Source organism: Lolium rigidum, chromosome 6, assembly GCF_022539505.1.
Source record: "Lolium rigidum isolate FL_2022 chromosome 6, APGP_CSIRO_Lrig_0.1, whole genome shotgun sequence".
Taxonomy (NCBI): Eukaryota; Viridiplantae; Streptophyta; class Magnoliopsida; order Poales; family Poaceae; genus Lolium; species Lolium rigidum.
In genome coordinates, this window is record NC_061513.1 from 78033697 (window position 1) to 78042234 (window position 8538).

General features: G+C 37.2%; 1 long non-coding RNA gene across 2 annotated transcripts; it reads right to left on the minus strand.

The window, feature by feature from the left end:
* Window positions 1-1295: 1295 nt before the first annotated feature.
* On the minus strand, window positions 1296-4291 carry LOC124666819. 2 transcript variants are annotated; one of them, XR_006991054.1, is made up of 3 exons: window positions 4138-4291; window positions 2487-2526; window positions 1296-1632 (listed from the first exon to the last, which is right to left on the minus strand). It is a non-coding gene; the product is annotated as an uncharacterized LOC124666819 (long non-coding RNA). The 2 variants fall into 2 exon arrangements; XR_006991055.1 differs by lacking the exon at window positions 4138-4291 and having other exon boundaries at window positions 2487-2840.
* Between the last annotated feature and the right edge of the window lie 4247 nt (window positions 4292-8538).

An 8538-nucleotide genomic window follows, 5' to 3' on the forward strand; every position in this document is an offset into this window, starting at 1 on the left:
TTTGTCGTACTCCACCTGTCTCTTTTGCAGCTAGTGCCTCGCATTTTACTCTTCCACCGAAGGCACTTCACCGCCCATTATCTTTCTTGAGTTCTCCAACACTTAGCATAGACAAATCCACTTGCGTCGATTGATCTTTGTACCCCCATTGTCACCTCCGGCGATGTCAAGTCCGAATTCCACTACTTGCCAATGCGTTGCTACGGGACAAAAGTTCTAGCGATTAAGGTATACAATTATTTGTGCAACTGTATTGTAATATAAACATATAGGACCCGCATGCACATCAAACGGGATTAGCAACTTTCTCCCTCTCTCTAAAACTTTTGGTAGCATTTATATTCTAATTTTTTCTTAGGCATGCAATTTGATTTTTTAAATAATGTGATGATCACAAAAGAATTTTTAGTTTTGCTATTAGATGTGTGACTTCAAATTGAATTTAAGTTTACATAATGTAGCTTAGCGATTAAGGTATACAATTATTTGTGCGACTGTATTGTAATATAAACATATAGGATCCGCATGCACATCAAACGGGATTAGTAACTTTCTCCATCTCTCTGTAACTTTTGGTAGCATTAATATTCTAATTTTTTCTTAGGCATGCAATTTGATTTTTTAAATAATGTGATGATCACAAAAGAATTTTTAGTTTTGCTATTAGATGTGTGACTTCAAGTTGAATTTAAGTTTACATAATGTAGCTTAGCGATTAAGGTATACAATTATTTGTGCTACTGTATTGTAATATAAACATATAGGATCCGCATGCACATCAAACGGGATTAGTAACTTTCTCCCTCTCTCTGTAACTTTTGGTAGCATTAATATTCTAATTTTTTCTTAGGCATGCAATTTGATTTTTTAAATAATGTGATGATCACATGTGTGACTTCAAGTTGAATTTAAGTTTACATAATGTAGCTTTAGCTAAGTACCCATGCGTTGTTGTGAAAAGAAAAGGTCTCAAGACATAGCTGTCGTTTCTTTATAGTATCATAATACTTGTTGGTTACATCTCCGACCTGCATTCCTACTCTATATCTCTCCGGTTTAAGCTGCTATAAGTATTGAGAGAAAACACAATATCCGAATTAATTTGCTACTATTTTTCATGTGAATAATGAAAAGGTAAAATTACCATGGACATGTTAAGCCCCGTAAAATGTAAAATAACGATGGACATGTTAAGCCCTGTAAACTGGCAACAATAAGACATCGATTACCTACACATTATATACTGAAAAGATATGACGATTTATGACCAGAAAAAATAGAAGGACAAAACTGGCTTGAAACAACATTTCAATTTCTAGCGAGTTGGCATTAATTGTGTCAAATGAATGACGGAACACATGAAGCATAACCTTGTTTGAACAAAAGCTTAGTAGTGCATCATCTTTTTTACTTAGCATCTGCAAGAACAAGCCTTTTAAGTTACATGAGGTGAGGTCTAACCGATTATCTAAATTAGAGTGTGTAGCATGTACATGTAACTACTCAGCCTAGTTCAAGCAGAGAATCAAGTGTGTAGCATGTAGCATAAGACTTTTCTGTCAAGAATCAAGCAGCAAATTCTTAGGCAGTTCTCAGCCAATTAAACAGAAAAGGCCTTTGTGATTATCTTCGCTACATGAGAAGAAAACACAAACAACACAATTCAGTAGTTCAAAAAAACCATTTAACGGACAATACTTTAACTTTAACAAACTCCAGTGACCTTAATTGAGATCATATGGATTCAGAACCAAAAGCAATTTGTGTACGTTCCCGCACCATGTTTCTCTTCCCAAACACCCGAATTACCTTCCAGTGATGACCTATTATAACTGTCGGTGTTATTAATTCTGATTAACTATGCCATGTCTCATGTGTAAGGCTAGAGAACCTAGTGAATTGCAACTAAATTAATTCAAATGGCAAAGCATGATTTAGAGATTTGGATGTACTACTGAACGTGAAAATGAAAGATGAAATAGTATAGTACCAGCCATGCCTAGGTTCTCTATAAACTAAATTGTGCAGGGCACAGGTCCACCTTATACATAATCATACAAAGATTTAAGGTTTTCATTTTATTAAGCCACAAACCATTCAGATTAACAGGATAAAGTAAAAAAGAATTTCAGAAAGTACCTATATTCTGCAACAATCTATACTACTAACATAGTAACAGGAGTCAAGAAATCGTGTGCTCCCAAATTATATACCTAGAAATAGTGACAGTCACTAAACTGCAAATTATAGAAGGCTCAAGTTATATGCATCTAATGGATTCACCCACTCAATAAACTGAGTTATGTGCAGTAAAAAAATTTGAGCAGAGCCTAAGCAGCACTCCTTTTCCCCTTTATTAAAAATAGCACAATTGCAATTCATAGACCTTAATATAACCGCAAAGAGAATCAGCTGCCAAAATCCCATGTAAAACTAACATGGGCTTCTCTGAAACAAACAGCAAAAAATAGACTCAATAGTTTTACCTAGCTCCTCGTGATCCCCCTGCGACGCTGCACTCATATCCTGAAAGTAAAATAAAAACAATAGACAAGTTACTAAGGAAGCAAACAATATAGTGCAAAATTGGCCTCTAATTATTCTTAGTCAAAGGTTTCTTCTCAAATAATGACTTCTAAAAATAGTGGGTAATTCATGAGCAGATGCACTTAAACTTTCCCCATTTCAGAAATAAAAGAGAACTTGTATATGTGTGCATCATTACTATTTTTGTCTCCTCAAGTTCACCTTTTTATTTACTAACAAGAGCCGTATATGTATACACCATTGTTGTGAGTACGATGTAGTGCAGCTGGTGAAGTAGTATAAAGTAATGATCGTAAGTGTGCACGTGCAACCCATGTCTCAATTCCAAGTAATACAAATTCCAATAACAAATATTTATAAACTACAAAATCGCTCTTTTATAAGTAGTTAAGATACAAGGGTGGACACTCTTTTTTTGATCTTTCATATTATAATGGTATGATGTAACCGAGCCTCAATTACCTAATCAATTTCCATATATGTATATTCCTCTATGAAATTAATTTTCTTGCTAAAATAAGTTATGAATAATTAGATTATTAAATTACCGCTGAATAGTACTGATTGCACAAAGCATATACGACATACTGAAGTCACCACTCATTTACTGAAAGTCCGCAAAGGCTTATTTGAGAACTTCATTGCCAATAGATCATGCTGCGACGAAACGATCTCGGAGATATAACATGTACGAACGTAAATATTTTCCTATTCTGAAAATTTCTTCAGCCCACAACTGCTTCAAAAACCATGCATGGTCATATTGGGTCCTATTCATATTGAGCGTGCATGGTAGCTTCTATAAAGAGAATATGCAAACATCAGGACTCACATGCTTCAAGGAGGTACGGTGGCCTTTAATGCAAGCCAAGTAGTGACAGAACAAGGTGTCAATGCTCAATGAAAGAATTTTATCATAAGGTAAAACTTTATCAAGTTCATTTTCAGAAACTCATCATGGGACAAAATGTAAAATTAAAATCGAGATGTGTACATATCAGGTATGTCATTTGTGCACAATATAATATTTCTTTACCTGTATATACTCTTTCAAAAAAAAGATCACATTGAAAGCCAAAATCTTTTTATAACCTTCTTCCCAAGTGACAAATTTCATCTGGAACAACAATTGCAGAAATTGTAGTGCCATGTTCATTACGAACTATGCCATAATTGTTTGGCTGAATATGTAGGCCTTTTTCAAAATATTTTGGTTGGAAACTTGCAGCTGCTGGAGGGAGATAAAACATGCTAGGAGAGTAGGCTTACAAAGGTGGGGTGTGTGGTGTAAACTTTTCAGGCTGTTCGTAACAATAAAAATATGATGCGCTGTCCGGCCCCTCCCCAGACCCCGCTCAAAGCGGGAGCTTCATGCACCGGGCAGCCCTTTGGTGCACTCTTGAAAACAATTGACACAACCATTATATCATTCCAATTACACCATAATTCAATAGTATGAACTATAGTATCTGATGTGTGAAAATAGCTCGGCGCTGCACTCATCTAGGCTATGCATTACTGCCAAAATTCACCTAACCTAACATTTACTAAGAAAAACAAAAGCCTAATGTCTTGCTTACAAAATCTTACCTCACTAAATAATACTTAAATCATCTGCCGCTGTTGTGCTGCTCCCAATGCACAGCTAGTATTCAGATACAGGTATAGTTGGGGAGTGTGGAGCAACAGTACGCAATTCAGATAGCTGGAAACCAAATTGATTCATATTCTATCAGGTAACTAATATTATATCATACAAAAAACCGCAAAAGAAAGTGGTCTATATTTGAAATTGCATCAACGAACAATGCATAGAAGGGAAGAGTAGAGACACCTGAGCTTAGCAAGGATGCAGTTTAAGATAAAAGACTCATGTATCAATGCATAGAAGGGAAGAGTAGAGACACCTGATTGCAACAAATATATCAGATGAGAAACCATAACAGCTCGTTTGGCTCCCAGGTATTCATTTCATTTGGTATTCCAAATACGCATACATGTTTGGTTGCCACACAGTTTTGCAAATGATTCTGGAATTTAATATGGAATTGCTACATTATCACATATATGTGAGCATGAGATGAATTGCATCAACTATTTTTTTCATAACTTTATGAACTCAGAACTATCCTTCTCCTACAATACATATGTTGAGTACTGCAACTCCGATAATAAAGAACCCAGCTACTGCCCGGTTCCGTCTCTTCCTCTTCTCATGAAATAACTCTAGTGGTAGATTAGTCATCTACAATGAGTATAGTAGAGAGAACTAACTAAGTGTAAAAATAAACCAATAGATGGATATCCTACACCCACGGGAAAATATAAATAAGCAGTGACAAAAAATGCAATGACAGAGAAACTAATCACTTCATTATTGACAATAGATGCATATCCTACACCCTGTCCAAGAATGGGATCACGCAAGCAAGCAGATATAGTGATCTGTGAAATCTCCAGAAATTCTCAGATAGGAACATGATCTCATTATCACAGTATTTTCGAGCTAGCAAAACATATGTGTTATGTGTTTACAGGGAAGCAAATGAGGCAACTACCAGGGACATTAAAGATGTACATCAAATTGCAGACAACCATGTACATTAGACATGTCAAGTTTGTAAGTAAATTCAAAACTAAGTACATGAGATGTCAGGTTTGAAAAAGAACTTCAATGAAATGGCGCCGCAGAAAGGTAATTCAAGTCATCTTGCACGGCAATACTAAGTACCTTCCAGTCTTCACGAATAAGCAGGGTCATGAATTGTAATGAAAGGCTGAAATTTTAGCCTCATCATTCTTTCACAAATTAAATACTGGTGCCCATATCAAACTACATGACCTTCTAACCAAGCATTTATATTCACAGCCATAGAGAGTAGTGGAATAGAATTGGTGAAATAATGAAAAAGTCAAAAACCACAACAAAATTTCACATAAATAATGAACACCTACATGGCAAGAGACCTTACTGGCAGCTCAAAACACTTTCACATAAATAATGAACACCTACATTACAAAATTTCACATAACCTATCAGGAGACCTTACTGGCAGCTCAAAACACTTTCACATAAATAATGAACACCTACATTACAAAATAAATTGCGGCTAAATATCTCATGACCTTCTAACCAAGCATTTGATCCGCATAATTTTAACTATCATATTTTTGAGTCAGAATATTGTCAACTGCAGTTGTAATCTGGGAAGATAAATCCATGTAAAAAAGCAAGGAGTTCGGTGTACACAGCTAGTTCCTGATCAACCACAATACTAATCAACATGCCTATTCAATCAAGGCGTTGCGGAAGACCAAAGATAAATCCAACCCATTATCTTCGGCATAAAGCATATCAAGTGACAGATGCTCGCCTGTAAATCCATCGCCATTGAAAAAATGGGAGGAGCAAAAAATTATTCAAAGTGAATTGTGAAAACTTTAAGCTGAAGGTGGTAGAAAATGAGCAAGAGCAGAAATGGAGAGGACAAAGAATGAAAAATGAGCTGATAGGCAAAGACACCTCCAACTACAGTCATACTCAGATTGGAATTTTCTTAAGCTTCCATTCAAGTAGCATATTGTCCATTACGCAATCTAAAGCCACTTCCCTGAAACAAGAACATGTATCAATTATTCATATGAAATCATAAAAAGAAATAGCAAATGAACCATCATGAGTTGGAGTTGTTGCCCAGATCCTAGTTCAGGTTCAGTACAAAATGGACCTTTATGGCAGCTTTTTCCGTAAGAAGCCTGAATTTGTTTAGGTAATTCTCAATGCATCAATGCAAACACATAAATAAGAGTGGAGTGTCCAATTAAATCATATAACCTAAGAGAAGTCTATTTTATTTTCACAACATGGCACATTCAACGAAAAATCTATTGCCACTGAATGCACTATGCTGCTGCCAAAATTTTATACCTTGCAATTTGGGGCTCCATGAGCTTTTACGGCAGATGCTTGAGATTTGTAGATTGATTCATTTTTAGACATAGCATCCTCCTTCCTGGGGAATCCAACATATGTACAGACTTAGACAACATCAATGCAGGCCTAGAAAAAAATTATTTGTTGCAACAACTCCTATAGCGCAGCAACAGAAAATTTTGGAGGCAAAGCCGTCATGTTATTCACCTGAAGTTAAGGTCACCAGCTGCTGCGAGCTGGAGATGAAGGGCATCGGTGCCGCAAGTTTCATCCCGTGCGCCATGAGCTCGCCAAGCACCGCCTCCAAGATCAGCAAACGTCGGCCCCTTCTCCCCTTCGCCGCCTTCCTCGCCAGCCGCCACCTCCTGCTTGGGGTCGCCCCAGCCGCTGAAATCGGCCGTGATGCGCCGTTGGGGGTTCTCCGTGCTGGCTACCAGTCGTCGTGGCGGCGTCTTGGTGGTGAGGGTGGTGTAGGGCGGGGGCGAGCGAGGGCCAGCGCGCGCCGTTGCCGTCGTTGTGCTTGGAGATTTGGGGGTGGCAGGCCGGGGACAGAGGACGGGGGACGGCAGGATGGAACCCTAGCCCGGACGCACATCTCCTCGCTCTTCCTTGTCTCGGACGACCAGGGGTGGAGGTCGCCAGGCGGGGCGGACGAGTAGCCAAGATTTTGGGCCAGGCCCATAGGAGCGATGCGCGACGAAGGTAGGACATAGGTAGGTGGGACGACCAAAACTACGAAACGTATTGGGCAGAATAAGGAACCACTTTAGTCTTTTTAAGTAGTAGAGATTTTTCTGAATTTTTATGCTCATTTGAATCTTGTTGGTCAAATCCTAGGTTTGACCAAGATTTAAACAAACTTAAAACATGAAAATGAAAAGGTAAGCCTGGATCCTTCCTAGTCACTCTAAAATTAAGCTTTTGGGAAGTTTTTGAAATTTCCATGTTTGAAACCCAAAACCACTTTCTCTTCATGCTTGACTTCATAAGACAGAGTTAAGGGTTAGGGGTAGATACATGCTTTTTTCTATTTTGAATATGTCTAGACCTTGTTTATCAACTTGAATGCTTACTATATATGACATAAGAAGGCTATGTGCTTTGGTTTTTCATTTTTCTGTTTTTTTTTTTTGAATTTTATGCCCATTTGAATCTTGGTCAAATACTAGCTAGCTAGGTTTGACCAAGATTTAAACAATTTTAAAACATGAAAATGAAAAGGCAAGCCTGGATCTTTTTTAGTCACTCTAAAATGAAGCTTTTGGGAGGTTCTTGAAATTTCAATGTTTGAAACCAATACGACTTCTCTTCATGCTAGACTTCATAAGATCGACCGAGTTTATGGTTAGGGGGTAGATACATGATTTGTCCGGTTTGAACACATGTCTAAACCTTGTTTACCAACTTGAATGCTTACTATATGACATAAGAAGACTATGTGCTTTTGTTTTTCATTCTTCTATTTTTTTGAATTTTATGCCCATTTGAATCTTGGTCAAATCCTAGGTTTGACCAGGATTTAAACAAGTATAAAATATGAAAACGAAAAGGTAAGCCTGGATCCTTCTTAGTCACTCTAATATGTACCATCTTTTGGGAAGTTTTTGAAATTTTCATGTTTGAAACCCAAAACCACTTCTCTTCATGATTGACTTCATAATTAAGACGAGTTTAAGGTTAGGGGCAGATATATACATGATTATCTGGTTTGAATATGTCTAGACCTTGTTTATCAACTTTAATGCTTACTATATGACATAAGAATGCTATGTGCTTTGGTTTATCATTCTTTTGGTTTTTTCCTGAATTTTTATGCCCATTTGAATCTTGGTTAAATCCTAGGTTTGACAAAGATTTAAACAAGTTTAAAATATGAAAATGAAAAGGTAACCATGGATCCTTCTTAGTCACTCTAAAATGAATCTTTTGGGGGGTTCTTGAAATCTCAATGTTTGAAACCCAAAACCACTTCTCTTCATGGTTGACTTCATAAGACCGAGTTTAGGGTTAGGGGTTAGATACATGATTTGTCGGGTTTGGATATGTCTAGACCTTGT